General features: G+C 41.1%; 1 protein-coding gene across 5 annotated transcripts in view; it reads right to left on the reverse strand.

Moving 5' to 3' along the window:
- Nucleotides 1-19200, reverse strand: part of HTR4 (5-hydroxytryptamine receptor 4) — a 186170-nt gene extending 166970 nt beyond the window's left edge. For 4 of the 5 annotated variants that reach the window (XR_009694198.1, XM_061151678.1, XM_061151680.1 and 1 more), the window contains exon 1: nt 18861-18892. The gene's annotated coding sequence lies outside the window, so the exon portion shown is untranslated. Of the gene's footprint in view, nt 1-18860 lie in introns of all 5 variants that reach the window. The other variant, XM_061151676.1, reaches the window with a different exon arrangement.
- Between the last annotated feature and the right edge of the window lie 2400 nt (nt 19201-21600).

Here is a 21600-nt window from a genome sequence, read left to right on the forward strand (position 1 = left end):
TCCACAATCATCTCTTCTCACCACAGTAGCATTTTTGAAATGGAAGTCAGATCATTTCTTGCCTATATAGAATATTAGTGGCTTCCTGCCACACTTAGAATAAAGTTTAAACCCCTTATCAGTTTGGATTTTGCTTAATAGGTAAAATTCAAACTCATTACATGGGTCACAACTTTGTCTAACTCAATAAACTATGAACCATGTCAGATAGGGCCACCCAAGATGGACAGGTTATAGTGGAGAGTTCTGACAAAACATGGCCCACTGGAAAAGGGAATGGCAAACCACTGCAGCATTCTTGCCTTGAGAACCCCGTGAACATTATGAAAAGGCAAAAGGATATGACACTGAAAGATGAACTCCCCAGGTTGGTAGGTGCATAATAAGCTACTGGAGAACAACAGAGAAATAGCTCCAGAAGGAATGAAGAGGCTGAGCCAAAGTGGAACCAACTCCCAGTGGTGGATGTGTCTGGTGGTGAAAGTAAAGTCTGATGCTGTAAAGAACAATACTGCATAGGAACCTGAAATGTTAGCTCCATAAAACAAGGTAAATTGGAAGTGGTCAAACAGGAAATGGTAAGAATGAGCATTGACATTTTAGGTATCTGTGAACTAAAATGGACTGGAATGGGCAAATTTAATTCAGATGACCATTATTTCTACTACTGTGGGAAAGAATCCCTTAGAAGAAATGGAGAAGCTCTCATAGTCAACAAAAGAGTACAAGAAATGCAATACTTGGGTCCAATCTCAAAAGCGACAGAATGATCTCTGTCCATTTCCAAGGCAAACTATTCAATATCACAGTAGTCCAAGTCTATGTCCTAAACCACTAATGCTGAAGAAACTAAAGTTGAATGGTTCTATGAAGACCTACAAGACCTTCTAGAACTAACAGCAAAAAAAAGATGTCTTTTTTATCATAGGGGACTGGAATGCAAAAGTAGGAAGTCAAGAGATAACCAGAGTAAGTTTGACCCTGGAATAAAAATGAAGCAGCGCAAAGGCTAACAGAGTTTTGCCAAGAGAACGCACTGGTCATAGAAAACACCCTCATCCAACAACACAAGAGACGACCCCTATACATGGACATCACCAGGTGGTCAATACCGAAATCAGATTGATTATATTTTTTGCAGTTGAAGATGGAGAAGCACTATACAGTCAGGAAAAACAAGACTAGGAGCTGACTGTGGCTCAGATCATGAACTCTGTATTGCAAAATTCAGACTTAAATTGAATAAAGTAGGGAAAACCGTGAGGCCATTAAGGTAAGATCTAAATCAAATCCCTTACTATTATACATTGGAAGTGACAGATTCAAGGGACTAGATATGATAGACAGAGTGCCTGAAGAACTATGGATGGAGGCTAATAACCTTGGACAGGAGGCAGTGATCAAAACTATCTCCAAGAAAAAGAAATGCAAAAGGTAAAATGGCTGTCTGAGGAGGCCTTACAAATAGCTGAGAAAAGACAGAAAACAACAAAATTCTGTAAAACAACTATCCTTCAATTAAAAAATGAATAAATTTCTAAAAATTTTAAAAAAGAAGAGAAGTAAAGGGCAAAGGGGAAAAGGATTGTTATACCCATCTGAATGCAGAGTTTCAAAGAATAGCAAGGAAAGATAAGAAAGCCTCCCTAAGTGAACAATGCAAAGAAATAGAGGAAAACAATAGAATGGAAAGACTAGAGATCACTTCAAGAAAGTTAGAGATATCAAGGGAATGTTTCATGCAAAGATGGGCACAATAAAGGACAGAAATGGTATGGACCTAATAGAAGCAAAAGATATTAAGAAAAGGTGGCAAGAATACACAGAAGAACTACACAAAAAAGATCTTAATGACCCAGATAAACATGATGGTGTGATCGGTCACTCACCTAGAGCCAGACATCTAGGAGTGTGAAGTCACGTGGGCCTTAGGAAGCATCATTACAAACAAAGCTAGTGGAGGTGATGGAATTCCAACTGAGCTATTTCAAATCCTAAAAGATGATGCTATGAAAGTGCTGCACTCAGTAGGCCAGCAAATTTGGAAAACTCAGCATTGGCCACAAGACTGGAAAAGATCACTTTTCATTCCAATCCCAAAGAAGAGCAATGCCAAAGAATGTTCAAACTACTGCACAATTGCACTCATTTCATATGCTATCAAAGTAATGCTCAAAATTCTCCAAGCCCAGGCTTCAACAGTATGTGAACCGAGAACTTCCAGACATTCAAACTGGATTTAGAAAAGGCAGAGGAACCAGAGATCAAATTGCCAACGTGTGTCAGATCATAGAAAAAGCAAGAGAATTCCAGAAAAACAGCTACTTCTGCTTCATTGACTATGCTAAAGCCTTTGACTATATGGATCACAACAAACAGTGGAAAATTCTTAGAGATGAGAATACCTTACCTGCCTCCTGTAAAATCTGTATGCTGGTCAAGAAGCAACAGTTAGAACCAGACATGTAACAACAGACTGGCTCCAAATTGGGAAAGGAATACATCAAGGCTGTATATTGTCACCCTGCTTATTTAACTTATATGCAGAGTACGTCATGAGAAATGCTGGGTTGGATGAAGCACAAGCTGGAATCAAGACTGCTGGGAGAAATAACCACAACCTCAGATATGGAGATGATACCATCCTTATGGCAGAAAGCAAAGAGGAACTAAAGAGCCTCATGATGAAGGTGAAAGAGGAGAGTGAAAAGTTGGCTTAAAACTCAACATTCAAAAAACTAAGATCATGGCATCCGATCCCATCACTTCATGGCAAATAGATGGGGAAACAATGGAAACAGTGAGAGATTTTATTTTGGAGGACTCCCAAATCACTGCAGATGGTGACTGCAGCCATGAAATTAAAAGACGCTTGCTCCTTGGAAGAAGAGCTATGACCAACCTAGACAGCATATTAAAAAGCAGAGACATTACTTTGCCAACAAAGTCTGTATAGTCAAAGGTATGACTTTTCCAGTAGTCATATATGGATGTGAGAGTTGGACCATAAAGAAGGCTGAACACCAAAGAATTGATGCTTTTGAACTGTGGTGTTGGAGAAGACTCTTGAGAATCACTTAGACTGCAAGGAGATCAAACCAGCCATCCTAAAGGAAATCAGTCCTGAATATTCATTGGAAGGACTGATGCTGAAGCTGAAGCTCCAATACTTTGGTGAACTGATGTGAAGAGCTGACTCATTAGCAAAGACCCTGATGCTAAGAAAGATTGAAGGCAGAAGGAGAAGGGGACAACAAAGGATGAGATGGTTGGATGGCAACACTGACTCAATGGACATGAGTTTGAGCATGCTCCGGGAGATGTTGAAGGACAGGGAAAGCCTAGTGTGCTGCAGTCTATGGAGTCACAAAGAGTTGGAGATGACTGAGTGACTGAACAACCAGCTTATCACAGTCTGAGCCCAGCTCCTCTCCAATGCCCCATCCACTCACTGCCTTTGTACTCACTGGTTTTGCTTTTCTCATTGACCATCAATGTAGGCTCTCACCTCAGGGCCTTTTCACTTGTTTCCTCTCCCTGGAAAGCTACTATGTAGACCACTCTGTTACTTCCCTAGGGACACAGCCCAAATGCCACTTTCCTGATGACTTAAGTAAAATTTCAGACCTCATTTTCTGAACATTTCTGTAATCCACTCTATTTTTTTCTTCTTAGTACATACATTATATATACTCCTTTGCTTCTTTATTAGTGATCTATCTCCCTTCCTAGAATGTAAGTCTCAAGAGGGCATAGTTATATCTTGATCACTATTATAACATCAGTGCCTATAAAAATGCCTAACATACTGTATCCCCTTCATAGATATATCTTGAGTCAACTAAGTAGTTACTTTGTTTTGCAAATGAGGAAAGTGAGGTTTGAGAGCTTGTGACTTTCCCTCTGGGAGGTAGAATATGAACCACTCCAGAATAAATATAATTTTTAAAAATATAAAAAATCAGTTCCTCTTATTTATTTACTCATTAGTATTAACAAGTGCCAAATGCTGTCCTTTTCCTTCTCCTCTAACCTCTGAGAATTTATTGTTAGATGGAGAGACTAAGAATCAAAGAGGTTAACTGACTTGCCAAAGTCACATAGCTAGTACTTAACCAAACTAGGAATTGCATTCAGGGCTGGGAATTCTGAAACTCAAGCTTTATCTTGCATAGTTCTTTTCATCCTATCACTGTTGCCCCCACTGTTAAAAAGGGAAACTCCTCATGAAAGGGAACATGTTGCTTTAATTTTCTGCTAACCATTTATTTCCTCTTTCTCTGAGAATAATGCCTCGATTTTCCTTTTTGGAACCCCTCCCCTGCCTCAAGCCCACTGGTGAGCATCTGACCAGGGCTGGCCAATCAGAACAGTTCATTCTCCGGCCCCAGGGATTCATTAATTCACTGGCTAGACTGTAAAGCCAGCCCTGAGATATTTGCTAGAAAGAGTCTGTCTTTCTCCTGGTGTTGCTAAACTTTAAATTTAAAGCTGATGGTGGCCAACCATGCCACTATGGGGGAAATTTTGTCTGAGAATGAAGTTAATACCAATGGAAAGCAGAGTTGTAACACAGAGATTGCCATATCCTGATGAAATAATTTGAGACTTAAGGTCTAGCAGTGTCTTATGACAGTTTTATACTTGAACTTCCCAATTATACTGAGCCAATAAATTCTCTTTTTTCATGTTTAAGCCAATTTGAGTTGGGTTCCAAGTGTTATTTGAAACAAAAAAAATTCTTAGAGATATACAGGAAAATCAATATTATATTTGTATATAGATTAGAGGGAAGAAAAGCTGGAACTTAAAAAAAAAAACAACAGTTAAAAGCTAGCTTGAGTCACTGAAACTGCATTTGAAAAATGTTACAACATGAGGAAAACTGTATATACATAGCAATGTACATTATTATATTTTGCTCATGGAAACTCAATGAGCAAATTTAAAATGACTGCCATTTAACAAACCAGTGAGAACATGCATTTTGTTAGAGATAAAGGAAGAATAACAAAAGAGAAAATGGTGATCAGTACCTATCCTAAATTCATTCATTGATTACAGTCCACTATTTTTTGTCATGCTTACCAGGAATATCTAATCAGAGCTGTGATTATAGGGACACCAGCTGCTGGGAAGAATACTCAGAGTGACAGGTGTGTATAAGGAACCATGCTTTTATTTTGCATACTTATGTTTCTGACACCTTAACAAAATACTACCTAGTTAATTAAAAGCACAGTCAACTGAGTATCTCCCATGCTCAGATATAAGCTATGTCACTTCTAAAATTTCTAATTTATTTATTTATCTTATTTCTAATTCAAATTCAATTAGACTGTGTATGTCTGTGGCACACATGCATGTGTATGTGTGTGTTTTAATGACAGTCATACTGTATCCTCATCTCCTTCAGAGAAACAGTCTTAGATTGTCATAACCAGGGGAAGAAAAGCAGAGCAAGTTCTGGGGAACAAGAGAAAGAGGGAGTCAAATAAACCTTTCTAGCATTTGAGGTATAAATGAAGGTCTCAGTATTATCTCAGCAGTAGGAAAAGCTCAAGCTACTAATCATTCAAAACACTTTGCTATAAAAGTAAAGATACAGAACCATGCAACTTCATCAGATTCCTTGAAGCTTCTTTTCTTTGCTGTATACATTGAGACTTATCTTTCCTTAAAAGCGGAGCAGAAGGAGAAGAAAGAGGTGATATTCTTCGTGCCACCAAATGCTGATTCCGACCCTTAGTTTTCTGACTTACAAATTGTGAATAACTAAAGGGCGAACCCCGAAGGTAAGCACATCTCATCTTTACCTATGTCCTTTTACTGAGAATACTCTGAAAGACTGCTGTGGAACAGTTGTTAATGGTTAACACAAGGCGTGTAGTTGCATCTCTATTATGAGGAGCGTGAGCACAGGGCCCGCCTGTAAATAGTCCTCACCTACTGGAGTGAAATATCGATGTAGGCTGGTGCAGTGCCAGCATCTGCCAACTTGGAGCAATGTCATAACTCAGCTTGCTTTTTTGCACTTTGGTTTTTTTCCTTTGGTTTTGGCTGCGAGCGTATATTCATGCATAACTGTGCGAGGACTGACCACGTTTCTTTATAGAGTATGCTTCCATGGATTAAATTTCTACATCAAAGGGCATATTCCAATACCTTTGTTTTGGACAAGTGTCAGGAATAAGTAAAACATTATTTATCTTAGTTGCCAAATTGAGAGGGGGAGCTTGGCACGCTGGAAAGAACACTAGACCAGGAATCACTCAGCCTGACCCACTACTAACTCACTGCTCCTATTCCTAGGCAAGTTTGTTCATCAGTCTGGGTCTCAGTTTTCCCAACAGTAGAATCAACTGGGCCAGACAGTACTAGACAGGCTGAGCAAAGGAAGAAACTTCAAGTAATTAGAACTTCTTAGAAGTTAAAGGAAATTTTGAAAAGGTGAGTCACTTGCCATTGGAGGTATTTAGGCAGCATATGGGTAATTAAGGATATCTAAATGAAGGATATAATTCTGGTGACTGGTGACTGGTAAGGTTTCTTCCAGTGCTAAAACTGTAGCACTGTGATACTCTATGTTAGTTCTGCTCAAAACCCCAGCAAGAGATCAAGTGTTTTAATAATTTTCCAATTAAAACAAATGCATGCTCAATTCACCTATACTGTCTCAAACAGATTCCATCTCCTGAGCATTATCCCAGTCATTTCTGAATAGGTAGGACTAAAAGAAGAGCACAAAAATGTATAATTAACTAAAGCCAGATATTTGCTAAGAGTTGGCTGTCAAATGCTTATTGTTAGCCTCATTACCTCATTACCCTAACCCAATACCAGCCGCATGTACCAAAACAGTCAATCTCACCAGGATCAAACACACAAGCATTTTCCCCAAAGTCTTCTGCATCCCATGGTGATCATGATTTCCTAGTTACCTTCACTGTGAAAGAGACTCAGGGATAATCTGAAAGACTGAAATTGTATAAATTCTCACTAAATGGAAGAAAAAAGTCCTCTCCTTGGCTACTTACTAAGACTTTGTTTTCTGGAAAATGTTTGGAATCAATAGGATGCTGGCTCAGAAATTTACTTCAATCAGCTGATCATACTCTCTAAAAGAATCTCACTATAAATTAGTAAAAATTCACATTATTTGTTTATCTAGATGCTTGCACCTTGGAAGAAAAGCTATGACTAACCTAGACAGCATATTAAAAAGCAGGGACATTACTTTACCAACAAAGGTCTGTCTTGTCAAAGCTATGGTTTTCCCAGTAGTCATGTATGGATGTGAGAGTTGGACTATAGAGAAAGCTGAGAGCCCAAGAATTGATGCTTTTGAACTGTGGTGTTGGAGAAGACTCTTGAGAGTCCCTTGGACAGCAAGGAGATCCAACCAGTCCATCCTAAAGGAAATCAGTCTTGAATATTCATTGGAAGAACTGATGCTGAAGCTGAAACGCCAATACTTTGGCCACCTGATGTGAAGAACTGACTCACTGGAAGAGACCCTGATGCTGGGAAAGATTGAAGGCAGGAGGAGAAGGGGATGACAGAGGATGAGATAGTTGGATGGCATCACTGACACAATGGACATGAGTTTGAGTAGGCTCCAGGAGTTAGTGATGGACAGGGAAGCCTGGTATGCTGCAGTCCATGGGGTCACAAAGAGTCGGACACGACTGAATGACTGAACTGACTGAGACATCTAAGTGATGGTAGTTCACAAGTACAAATGTGTATAAACCATGAAAAAAATATCTGTATTCTAAGAGTTGAACCTTCATTGCAAGTGTTTCTTTCTAGGACTGGATGTCAAAATGCTATTTGTGCTAAGTCATCTAGAAAGATTCGGTCTAAATAAAAAGCTGTCTCATTTCCATAGCTGAAAATCCACACAGATGCCAATTCAGTTACACTTATGGGACTACTATGCTGATATATACAATTAGCATGAAAAATGGCTTTTAATTTTTTTTCAAAATAACTAAAAAAATATTCTTACTAGGTAAGTAAACATTTCTCAGCTGGAAACTTTAGTCTTTTAATTAAAAAACTAATACTGAAAATAGCCCTTAACCAATGAAAGACTAAGAGGCATACTCATTCTATCTTTGGGGGGAAAAAATGAATTACAGGAAATGTAAAGGAGGAACATGAATGTCCATTTCATGTAGAACTGAATGAAGTATATCTAAAGCATTTCAAGAAATCATATTTTTTATAAGGCACATATCCTCTACCACCACAAAAGAACGTGAAGAAGACAGTGACATTACAAGAAACCCGATCCCAGTAAATGTGGATCTGGGTATTTCATAAAGAAAAAGATTCAAGGGTCATTTATTTACATACTTACTTTTCTGATCACTTGATTACTGTCCCACTCCCAGCACAGTCACAGGTTCTACAAGGATGACCTACAAGTGCATGATCAGTATTTCTTGAATGAATGGCATGACATGATGTGAAATTTCCACTTGATAATTAGAGAAGGAATTAGACTTGTCTTTGAGTTGCCAAAGGGGAATCAGTGGGAGTCTCAAGAGAAGTTTGAGCCACACTGTGAGGTGGGTCATTTAACACAGAGCTGTCCAATTATTGACCTGTATGCTTTGGCAAGCAACAAGGTCCATCTCAGTGGGAGGCTCAACAGAAGCCAGAAAACCATCTGTCAGTCACGTTTGAGGGGAAGAGCAAGTCTTGGATGATTCTGAATTCTGATGAAATCCAGGAATGCAATGAAAGCAGAACTAAATAAGAGACTGTTTACTGTACAGTGGTGGTTCTTATGTTTAAGCATGCACAGGAATCACCTGAAGGCTTGTTAAAACACAATGACTGAGCACTAGCCTCAAGTTTCTGATTCGGTAGGTTTAGAGTGAACAAACTGCATTTCTAACAAGTTCCCAGATATTGCTGATTCTACTGTTCTTAGATGACTCCTTAAGGTAGAACATAGATTTTGCAAGTATGGTTCTCATACCTCCTGGAAAAAGCACATGATATTAGGCAATAGGTGGACAGAAGTACCATTGGATCATGTGGTAAAAAATGTGATATTTTTTGGTTTTCTATTTTATTTACTGTTATTTACATTGAAGAAAAGGATTCATAGACAGCTTATCATCAAGTCCTTCATATTTGGTAAAATCTCTCTTTTATAATTAAAAAAAACAAAACAGGTCAGAGTCTCACAGTCTTTTGTTAGAAGCACTGCTGTCTTCCGGCTTCCTCCTAAGAAGCAGATCTTGAAGTGAGGGTTAAAAAGATGCACATAGTTGATCTGACAGTTGCAGGTACACTGGCAGGGAAGTAATGATATAGGAGAGAGGATGAAAGGCAGCTTATTAAGCTACTGAAGCTTAATCCCACTGGGAAGTTCTGGGAAACAGTATAAAACATATGCCTCAAAACTATCCTGAACAAGTGGGGAGGGAACTGGGATACTGATACTCCCACAGCCATTAGGTATTGGTTAAGAGCCATCCACAGGGGGACATGGATTCCTAAGCACCGTCAGTCATTGTGCTTGTAAAAAAGGTTGATTTCAGCAGACCCAGGGCAGCCCTCCAAATATTATGCTGGTTCACCATTGTAAGTCAGGATGGTATACACAGAAATGTTGAGAGGATCTGTAGGGAAATGGGAGGAAGAGTTGATAGTATCTGCTCCAAATATTTAGCTGAAATCTAATATGTTGCTTTGTGTGTTTTTTGTGTCTTTTTTACAGTTACCTTCTATTTCCTTCAACTCATACTGGTTTGCACTTATACTTTTCTTTCTCTGTAAAATAAATTTATCTAAGGAAAACTAATTGCTCTAAAGGAAAATGCTATGCATATAATGTTCTAAATGTTTGCAAGAGAAGGTGGCAGTAATCACAACAGTAGTTACTCCCAAATAACTGAAGTTTGGGAAATTCTAGCATTGCATTCAAAGAAGAAATTGGCAGCTTTTTGTTTGTTTGTTTGCTTGTTTTGTTTTCTGTAAAGGGCCATTTAGCAAAGATTTTAGGCTTCTTCAAGCATAAGGTCATCATCACAACTACTCAACTCTGGTGCTACAGTGTAAAAACTGCCACAGACAATACATAAATAAATGAGCATAACTGCTTTCCAACAAAACTTATTTATGGACACTGAATTTGAATCTTTAACAATTTTCATGTGTCACAAAATTATTCTTCTTTAGGTTTTTATCAACAATCACAAAATGTAAAAAAACATTCTGAACTTGTAGGCCAGTCAAAAACAGGCAGCCAGTCACATAGTTTGCAAGCCCCTGACTCAAGGCATCAATTACCACTACACCTTTGACAAATTGCTTACTTTCTTTAGCTTCAGTGGCTTCATCTGTATAATAGGGGCAAGGGTAATACCGATATCACAAAGTTACTGCAAAAAATAAGTAAAAATGAATACTTAAAAAGCAGGTACCCAGAGATTTCACAATATAATGTTAGCCAGCTACTGTAGCAAGGCTGGTCTCCAGTTTGGCAGTTCCTCAGTCATTGGAGTCTGAATGCTTCATACTCTGCTTCTCCACAAAGGCAGCTAAGCATCTGGGGGCCGATCTTCCCTACTTTGGGATATGATTACAGAAATTATTCCTCTTCTCTATAAAATAGGCCCCTGAAACCTGAGCCTGGAAATGCCCAAAGGGTTTTGTCACCACTGATTTCAGAGGCCTGGAATTGGGAGCAGGTCAAGCTAAAATTTGCATTCCATCAAAATTAAGCTTCCAAATTAGTGTTTTAGATCTTGCAGTATTATGTTGCTGACAGTAGTGGTTCTCAAACAGTAGAATACTTAAAATCACTTGCAAAACTGAAGGTTTGGGTGCCTCATTCAAAGCATTTCTGAATCAGTAGGTCCAGGAATCTGCATTTTAACAAATGTCTCAGTGATTCTGGTGCAGATGATTCATGGAGAGCAGTTTGGGAAACACATCAAGGTTGGATTGCAATCCACCAGGTGAGCACACCCTTCTGAAATCCTCTTTCATTGTTTTCCTATATCTGTTTAAATACCTCATCAGCTGAGCAACCAAGATTACAGTATTTGCTACGCATACCGAAAGAAAGATCTCTGCCAGCATGTTTATCTCTTCTGTCCCCACTCTTTTCTAATTCTTCTAAACCTCTTGGAGTAGAAAACAGTATATACAGAACTCTCTACTCCAGATATCATGTGCTGATTAGCATATACAATTAAGCACACCAGTGCAATCTCAAAGGACATGTGCTATTTAGAGCTTAGATGTAAATTCTTGAGCAGAATCTGCATCTTTACTGGACTGATAAGATGTTACCTCCCGAAAGGCTGCTGCCCACAGTTTTCTACCAGTAGTTTGCAAACAAACCTCTTGGAAAATGTAAAATTAAACTGTAGATTTTAAGGGGGCCCACTTAACACAGACAAGACTTCTAGGGTAAGAAGCAGGAGAAGAATAATGTTTCTATAACTGATACTTTTTAACACATACTAAGGACCAAATTCTTCACATGCATTACCTCATTTCATCTTCACATCATGCTACAAAGGATGCTACTACAATTATCCTATTTCACAGATGAGAAAACTGAGGCATAGAAAGAAGATATTATCCAAGGCCACACCATAGCCCAGACCTTTCAACCATTAAGTTATCCCATGAATGATCCAGACCTCAATAGTTCCCCGCCTCAACTTTTGCAGCTCAATTTTATTAATTAATTATTTGTGTAGCTCATTAAAACCTACAAGAAAGTCTACTGACACTTGAAGAGAAAACTTTTTTTAAAACAAAGTCCAACTTTGCTCATAGCAGTATGTGACACTAAGTTCCTCATTTTGCTTCCATAATTCCCAGGTCTCCAGCTGTTCAAGGTAGTTTAGATATCCAGCCCACCTGTCTTGTAGATCTGCTATTACTCATGAAGTTCAAATAAGATAACATATGTGAAAGTCCTCTGAGCAGTAACAAGTTATCTAAAATGATAATTTCCCAGCCTGTTGTTTCCACAAATTATTTTAAAATGTTGAGAAGGAAGAAAAAGTGTATTAGTTCTGCAAAATCACCTGTGTCAAAAATCAGATTTTTCCAGAGATTTTGTAGGTTATAAAGCACCAAATCTGCAGATATTTGTGGAGCAGAAGAAACCCTGCTTCTACGTGGAAAGTAGACTGTTTATCATGGTTCAATGCAATGGAACTTTTGGGAGCTTGAGAATCAGATGACCTGGTGCTAGTCATTGCCCTGACACTAAGCAACCTTGAGTGAGTCTTTCTTTCTGCCCTACCAGGAGATACAATACTGCTTGGTGGTTAAGAAAATGGCTTGGGGGAGTAAGAGCTCCAGTGATAATCGACTGCCTCCTCATGAATGACCTCAGGTAAGTCATGTCACCTGTCTTGGTCTCAGTTTCCCAGTGATAAAAATGAGAATTAGAAACAACAGCTTACTTTGAAATTATCAAAAAAAATTAATTGCTGAATGGATAGAGGAGTGAAGATAGAAATATGGTAGTTTTTAAAAAGAAGTTAGTAAAATATTATTACAGAACCTACTTGGTAAGTATTTGGTATTCACTATACAAGTCTTTCAACTTTTTCTTAAATTTTTTTTACAATAAAATATTGGGAAATAAACCCCCCAAAAGGCAACAACAGGGTTGTTAGAAGAGTTGAATGAGATATAGAGCTCTCAGCAATGCTCGTGGTAAGTGCCTGGCATACTTTAGAAATGATTTGCTATACAGGTAGAAGATGGGACAAGACGATAGATTCCTTCAGCTCATACAATCTGTGAGCTAGAGCTGTTCTAGGTGAGCCAGAGACACGACATGCCTCAGCAGGATGAGAAACCAGGCCACATGGTACAGAGATTGGATGGATAGAGAGAAGCCAGGATGCAGTCACAGAAGTATCAGAAACCAGGGTAGAGACAGAGGGAAAGCCTAAGTTGCTCACTCATGTCCAACTCTTAGTGAGTCCATGGACTGTAGCCCGCCAGGCTCCTCTGTCCATGGAATTTTGCAAGAATACTAGAGTGGGTAGTCATTCCCTTCTCCAGGAGATCTTCCCAACCTAGGGATCGAACCCAGGTCTCCTGCATTGCAGGCAGATTCTTTACCATCTGAGCCACCCAGGGAGGCCCAGGAGGCATGCACAAATGAAAGCTGTAAGACCCTACACAGGGAAGGTCTAACATGGATGAACCTTGAAAACAAAGGCAAGTGGCCATTACTACATGCCAAATTAACGTGCTTCTCTCTCAACTATCCCTTTGGTAGGAGAAATGCATTGGAATTAGAGTCAAACCAGAGCTCAAATCTAGTCTCTGCCAACTAATTATGTGACAACAGGAGATATTCACTCAAGCATCTTCTAGATCACTTTTACTAGGAATACCTACCACAGTACAAGAGTGAGCCCTGGCAACCACTTTTCTGCTATAACCTTGGGCCATCAGATCCTTTCTCTTGAGAATTTGAACCAAGAGACACAATCGCGGGAATGTGTCACATTAACTGAAGAGCAATGGGGAAAAGATTGTGAATGCCTGGAACTGAGTTCTCTGGAGATGACCTTGTTCCCATTTTTCCTGGGGTCTAGTTCCTTGATCTACAAGAAGCCCCATTATCCTTCCAATAAATTTCACTTTTTGTTTAAGCAAACTAATGTGGCCTTTATTATATAGGACAAAATTATATATATTTACTAATACAATTAGCTTTCTAATATTACGAGAGTTTAAATTTCTAGGCTTTGTTTTCCTCGTCTCTACACAAACAAACCTCATCTCTCTGTAACTGATGGAAAAATAAAAAATAATAGGTGTAACAACTCCACAGCACAGAGTAAATATTCAATTAACATTATTTAAATTGCATCTGAGCTTCAGAATCACTGAATCTTTCTAAGTATTTGGAGACACCTTGTTTAGGTGGAGAATGTGTGGTCCTGCAAAAAGAAACACACGCTGGCAGTCAAGAAGAAGGAAGAGGTTGAGTGAGTTTGAAATTTGATTTTAAAGAAAGTTCTCTGAAATTTAAAACAAATTAATCAGTTACCTATTACTGTTTTGACTTGAATTTCTGTTGGGTTTCTTCAGTGGGCTGGTACTGATTTAAAAGGGAAAAGAAGTATAAAGCAACAGGAAACAAAAGCTGGATGCAGAGGTAACATCTTTCTTAATCTCAGAAGGACTGATCAGAATTTATCTGGCAATAGATAAGATTTTAAAGTACTTTTTATTTGGGTTATCCTGTGAATAATGAGGATTTCTGTCACCCAAATTGAGCAATAGGTGGAAGGAGGGAACAAGAAAAGATCTAAGATCAGAAATATTAACCCAGAAATACCATAGCTGAAAAAAAACAAAAGGTTTTTCTGAAATTCAAAATGAAAGGCTAAGTGACAGATGTCAATTAGCCCCTAGTAATTATTGTTCTTTTAATCTTGCTGTATTGATTCTCATAAATCCAAATATTTAGTTGTCTTAAAAATAAGATAACTTTTTGTTTAAAAAGTCTCAGGTGGGTGGGTCGTGAGCTTTATTTGGTTATTAGGTCTTAACTATGTTATTCCCAAGTTGTGGTCCTTGGACTAGCAGCATCAGCATCTTCTGGGAACCTGTAAGAAATGCACATCCTCAGACCCGAGCCCAGAAACACTGAATTAGAAACTCTCGGAGCAGGGACCAGCAATCTGTGTACTGATATAGGGTCTTAGAGGAAAGACCCTCTAAGACCCTCACCCTTGTTAGGACTTGCCTTGGATCTTCAATTGGTAAAGTAAAGTAATTGGTAATTGGCAAAGTAGTCATTCTTACTCTGACTGTATTTAAAGTTAGCCCTATTGATAAGCCTGTTTAGTAGCTATTTATATCACATTTATATTTCCATCTGTCCAAATGTATACCACTTTCTAATGCCCCATAGTATAAAAACAGCAAGCAGAATGGACGAATGAAAGGGCAGGCCAAGAAGAATACAGAAGGAGGGAACTGATAAAAGTATGGTGACTTTATTTGGGTGATAACATAGATATTTAAAGTTTAGATAATAGTAAGGACTTAATGGGAAAAGAAATGTTTCGTCCATTGTTTGCTTCCTCCTGCCATTCTTCCTTTTCTCTGAGCCCTTCTCCCCTAATTTAACCAAGGCCGCCATCACCTCTCTCACTCTGCATGTGCCTTAGAGCTATTTCTAAATAACCTCAATTACAGAGACAGAAGACAAAACAGGGAAGAAGTCACAATACATCAACTGAACACAAATATCTACCTCACAGTCTCTAACTTACCTAGAATCAGTTAATTCTACAATTGAACTACACCATGTTTAAGATCCTTTCTACCCTGTGACATCAAGATCTCATTCTCAGAAGGCAGTTTAATGTGGAGGTTTAGAAGAAAGACTCTGGAGCAAACAGCCCAACCCCAGGTTCACCGCTTTACAGCTGAGAGAACTTGGGGATGCTATTCCACCTCTCTAAATTTGAGTTAGCCGTCTATGGGGTCGCACAGAGTCAGACACGACTGAAGTGACTTAGCAGCAGCATCTCTAAGATGGAGGAAATAAAGTATCTCTTTTAAAGGATTCTTAATGCAGATTAAATGAGATTATCCATGTAAAGCATTTGGAGCTGTGTCTGGCACATAATAAGGGCTGGATTAATGTGAGCTATTAGGATTATTACTATGTTGTCTCTAAAACGTTTCTCAGCCTTTAGCAGCATCTTGAGCATTTCCAGACATAGCAACAAGGCAGTGAGAAACCAGGAGGCATAAAGGTAAACGTGTGATGGTGGCTAAGTTGGAAGCGGGTGGGAAAGCAGCTAACAACACAGCATTCCTCTGTCTATTAACATACTTTGTTGTAAGGTCTTTCTGTTCAAGGTCCCAAGACTTGTGTTTGAATTACAACAATCGTTCTCAGTAGGTGTTGGAGGGGGGACTTTGTCCCCAAAGGAGGTACTAGTAATATCTGTAGATGTTTTTGGTTGTCACAACAGGGAGTTGCTACTGGAATCTAATAATAGCAGAGATGTTGCTAAATATCCTACTATGGACAAGCTAGTCCTGTACGACAAAAATTATCTAACCCAGAAGATTAATAGTACAAGAGGTTTGAGAAACCCTGAATTACAATGTTGTTTGAAGTCATCTTAGTAAGACTTGGCACTTTTTAAAAATTTTCAAATGGGCAATAATATGGAAGATTCTGACACTTGATGGGAGGCAGGAATAGTTACCTAGAAGACCTTTTCAACTCTGAGACTTGATGTGTGCTGTGGACTCTGAACCAGAAAACAAAGGCAACAGTGCATTTCCACCCTTTTCTCTTTGCCTAGTTCCTTTCCCTGAAGATAAGCTGAATTTTATTAAAAAAAAAAAAAAATGATGGTTGGATACTGGAAGGATAAGGCATTAAAAGTTTCTCACAAAAACAAAGAACATCAATGATAAGCAGAGAATTTTAGAGCTGGGGAAAACCTTAGATATGATTAGCTGGGGAAAACCTTAGATATGATTAGCTGGGGAAAACCTTAGATATGATTTAACAAGTAAATTCTACTTGAAATCTACCATTTCATAGATAAAGAAAGTGAGATTTTAAAAAACCAAGAGATTTGATCTGATCATGTAATACTATAATCATCAGAAGGTCCAGATTCTTCCAAAGAATTTATTTATTAGTCACTGATAATATCAAGGGACTCCTCTATATGCATTTATTTTGCATTTTTTCAATGATTACAGTATCAGTCTCTATCTCTGGAAATCCCTGAATATGGGTTTCACCTGATTAGGTGCTGGCAGTGAGATTAAAAAACAAAACAAAACAAAAAAATTAGCTTCAATAGGTATTGAGGAAAAATGAATAAGACCTGCTTATTAATTAAGCAATGGCTGCTATTGATGAAGAGGAGAAATAAAGAAGTGACTTCGGTTCCAGCCACAGTGACTTGGAGGATGGTGATGGTTCAATAAAAGACAGGAAAGTCAGGAAGAGGTCTGGGTAGCAGGTTGCTTACACTGTGTTTCGGGTGCTGTTCTTCAGTCTGTGAAGCTAAAGAAAGAGATGAGGGGATGAACAGTGTTAGGGAGATTTGGAAGAACTCAAATGGAAGAAAGTGTATTCGATTTGGTGGTTGCAAGGCCATCGTGGCGCCTAGAAGGAGCAGCATCAGGAGCAAAATCCAGATAACTGAGAGGAACCAAGAGCATCACTGTCCTCTGGGCCTCAGCAACCGAACTGAACTGAACTGGGCTGAACCGAACACTCCCTGATGCCCCCGCTTGTCTAATGTGCTACAGCTCTCCTGGAGTTTAAGTGATGACCCACTCAGCTGTACAATAATAATTATAATGAAGACATTTCCAAGGTGGAAAATGATACAGACACAGGAGTGAGTTCAGGGTAAGGGTGGTATGGAAAAAATATACATAAGACAGAAAAATGACGTGAGAATGATGCAAATACTTTTTACTAATTTTTTTCCACACTCATCATTTCTTACTGGAGAGAGCTGCTCCTCAGAACTCCACAAGTCTCATCCCTGTCCTGACTTATTCCTTGTTTCTAGGGCACTGCGTCCATCATCAGTGTCCTTTCCCTTCATCACCTGGGCTCACCAGTGGCACATAGCAACCTCTCCTCCCTCATCAGTGAGGCCGGGGTTCCACACAGAGGCCTAGGCAAACACCATCCATCACCCTCAGGGTCACCCACAGCTTTCTGACCCATGGACTCCATCGCAGTAATATTAAGACAAGAAGAGCAAACTAGCCTAAGGGTCTTTCCATCAAAAGCCACTGTTTGGGTCATGCTGAACCTGTATCTTAAACATTTTTTATCCATTTTAACGAATCAATAGGAAGCCAAGCCAATGTTTTCTCAACAGTGAACTCTAGGAACATGAGTTCATGCCACGACTTCTCCACCTCTGCCAGCCACCACTTCCCTGTATCAACAGCCACTTCTTCCAAAGGGGACTAACAGCAGAGCCCCAGACACTGGGGAGCAAGCTGAACTGAAAGGCATCTTAAACTGAGGTTGGGATTCTGTGAGAGACAACTGCAGGAAGCTAGCCCTGGCAGCCACCACCAATACTTCATGCAGTACCGCGTGCCCACACACTCACGGTCACTCACACACACAGCCACACAGCCAGTTATACACGCTGGATATGCGTATCTTGTTATGCACAGAGAGAGTTAGCCAGAGTCCACTCTCTCCGTTATACATCCAGGATCATCCATACTGTCCACACATGTACCCTGTCACACACACACACGGTTATGGACGCACAGCCTATGTCTCTCTCTCACACACACACACATACACATACACGCACACGTTATACTACCTCACAGAGTCAGCAAACACAGAAGCAGTTTCACAAGTACTTACGTACCCAAGTGCAGGGCATGAGCCCCAACCCTAGTGGTCCCATGCTGAAGGCGTGTACTACACAACCAGCCAGCCCACCTACAGTCTGAGTCGCCACGCAGCCCATCCCTGAGCTAAAGCCGAGTCCCAGGAATCCAGAGCCCCCAGCCCGTCCCCGCCGCGCCGCCGCGTCTCCGCGCACGCTTGGGCTCGCGGGGTTGTGACCCGGGCGCCCTGGCCGCACCTACCCTCGGCTGAGGCTAGGGAGCGAGGCGCCCCGGCGGACGGGAAGGGCCACCCCACGCCGCGGAGCCGAGCTTCTGCCGCCGCCGCCGCCGCGCTCCCAGCCGCTGCCTGCGCCCTCCCCGCCGCCCCCTCGGGTGCGGGCTCCAGCCCCCGCGCTGGGAGGCCGGCGAGCGAGAGGCGCGGGCCCGCCTGGGGCTGCGGCGGAGAGCCCCCAGCCCCGGCTCACCTGAGCGCGCCGAGCATCGTCCTCCTCTCGGCTGACCGACGGTGGCTCCGCGGGCTCAGCGGCCCCCAGCCCGCATCCTCCCCGCGACCGCCCCCTCCGGAGGCCAGGGATGGCGGGGGCGCGGCCGGGTGCGCACGGGAGTGGGCGCGGCGGGGGCCAGAGGGACCTCACTCCTCGGGGACGGGCCAGCGGGCGCCTCGCCTGGAGACCGCTGCCCAACCGAGGAAGGTAGCCCTGGGCTCACTGCTGGCTCCTGGGTGACCTTGGGCAAGTTGATTAACCTCTCTGAGTACCCACTCCTCTAGCGAAAGATAATAAACGTGAAAAGGGTAGGCGCCTGTGGTGTCCGTGCCAGGGGAAATCTACAGTCTACTTCCTTCTCAGCCTCTGACTCCGCCAGGGCATGGTTAGTTTGTGAGCAGGGTTCAGCGTGAGATCCGTAGTCCCTTAGATATAAGGCGTCCAAGTTTTCCGGTCAGTATTTCAACTGACTAGTCTTCCCAAGTGATCCTGCCAACACTCGTTTTGCTTCCATAATCTGGAGGAAGCCTATTCTGGCTTTATCAGTTTGTGACCTTGAGCGAGGGGTTAGACAAAAGACTAGCTCCTGGGCTCCCATGTGTGAAATGGGGACCGTAGACTCCCAGTTGTGTTGAGACTTACCAAAGCTCCTGCCTGTGTGTCACTAGTGCATTGTAATATCTGTGAGGAATCGTGACAGAATGAGAAACATTTTTCCTCAACTCGTCTTTCCAAGGCCTCCAATACCAGAGACAAACCATTTCAAGAATAAGTCATGTAGGGAAGGGAAGGGGAAAGTCTTCCTTTAGTGAGACAGGTTGGGGGGAGTGGGAGTGGGGTGGGAGCGGGGGAGGGTCGAGGGAGGGAAGTGGCAAAGGGCCTATTGGGAAGATAATTCACCCCACCCCACCCCCACTTCCTGGACCACAGAGTCTTCGGGGAAGCTTAACAAAACAGAGGAGCTGTGATAGTAATTAACCTCCGAAAGCAAATAAATCTTTCCAGACAATCTGAAAAATTATTAACTTACAATTGTGAACACAACCCAAGTGAACGGGAAATTTAAATTGACCAACAAATTCATGCCAGAAACCTTTGAGCTGGTCCCTTTCTAAGATTCTCTCTGTTGATACTCCTGCCTCTTACTTCCTCCTTTTGCCAACCTGGCCCGTCTTAATGGTATTCCTTCCCCATCTTACTTGTACACTTTCTCTCACTTGAATCTCTCTCTTCCCATCTCAGTCTTTCCCCCACCTAGGTGTCGCTTCTTTACCTTCTTTGTGCCCTGTGTCTATCTCAACAGGTCTCACTCTCAGTCGTTCCCACCCATGATTTCTCTCCCTGGCTTGTATGTCTTGAATATTTATTGATCATATATCCCCCATTCAAAATTTGAAAGTGGAAAAGTTGTCAGTTATTTCTCTAAAGATCCAAACTTAAGTTTATCACTGTGTCACTTCCCTAAACCAAATATTCCTGATGAATGACACCATGATCCTCACACTCATGGGAGTGCAAAGCCTGATTCATCTCTGACAACTCTACCTCCCTCCCCTTCTCCCCAGTTTCTAGTCAATCTCTTCCCATTTCCTAGGGAGTCTCTCCTTACTCTGCCACAGGCAACTGTTCTTTCCTCCTCTTCCTATTGGACCAAATCAAGTGTAAGTTAAGGATCTTGAAATGAGAAATTGTCCTGGTTGCAAAGGTGGGCCTTTAGAAGGGTCCATAAAAGTAGAAGTGAGAAGCAGGAGAGGAGGTCAAGAGTGATGCAGTGTGAGAAGGACTTGACCAGCTGTTGCTAGCCTTGAAGGAAGAAGAAGGGGTCCCATGGCAAGGAATGCAGAAGCTGAGACATGGGGCAAGGAGACAGATTCTCCCTGAGAGTCTCCAAAAAGGAAGGCAGCTTTGAAGACACGTTGATTTTAGTGTAATAACACTTACGTCAGATTTCTGCTCTAGAGAGTTGTACGATAATAAATTTGGGTTGTTTTAAGCCACCAAGTAATTTTTTGGTATAGGTAACAATACAGCAGGAATAGGTAACTAATACAACATTTCTTTTTTTAGCTATGGTGTGTGTGTTAGTCACTCAGTCATATCTGACTCTTTGAAAACCCATGGATTGTAGCCCGCCAGGCTGCTCTGTCCATGGAATTCTCCAAGCAAGAATACGAGAGTGGGTTGCCATTCCCTTCTCCAGGAGATCTTCTTGACCCAGGGATGGAACCTGGGTCTCCTGCATTGCAGGCAGATTCTTTACTGTCTGAGCCACCAAGGAAGCCCTTTTTAGTCATGGAGAAACACACAAATGCCTTGTCTTGTTATTAACAGCAATCCAAGACAGCACCTCTTTTCAGTCATCTTGGCATATCCAAACCTTTTGTTTCATACCCAAACCTTGTGTTTCAAGCAATCTGTCCCCTGAACATTTGCTTTTCTTTTCAAGTCTGTACCAGTGCTCACAGTGTTGTCTCCAGAGTGCCCTCCTCCAGATGCTGCCTGACCTACCTTCTTCAGTGCTCTTGGATTCCATGGAGCTGTCTGTGATCTCTCCCTTCTCTGATTCTCCAGAACTCTGATTTTTCAAGGTATATTCCATTTCAATTGGTGCTTTCTAAGGGAAGAGAAGGGAACAAGAGAGAAGAATGGAGTTTACATGCACAGGTTGAAACTGCTCCAGGTTCTTTCTTCCCACAAGGCTGTTTTCCTCTCTCTGCTG

Source organism: Dama dama, chromosome 9 (genome assembly GCF_033118175.1).
Source record: "Dama dama isolate Ldn47 chromosome 9, ASM3311817v1, whole genome shotgun sequence".
Taxonomy (NCBI): Eukaryota; Metazoa; Chordata; class Mammalia; order Artiodactyla; family Cervidae; genus Dama; species Dama dama.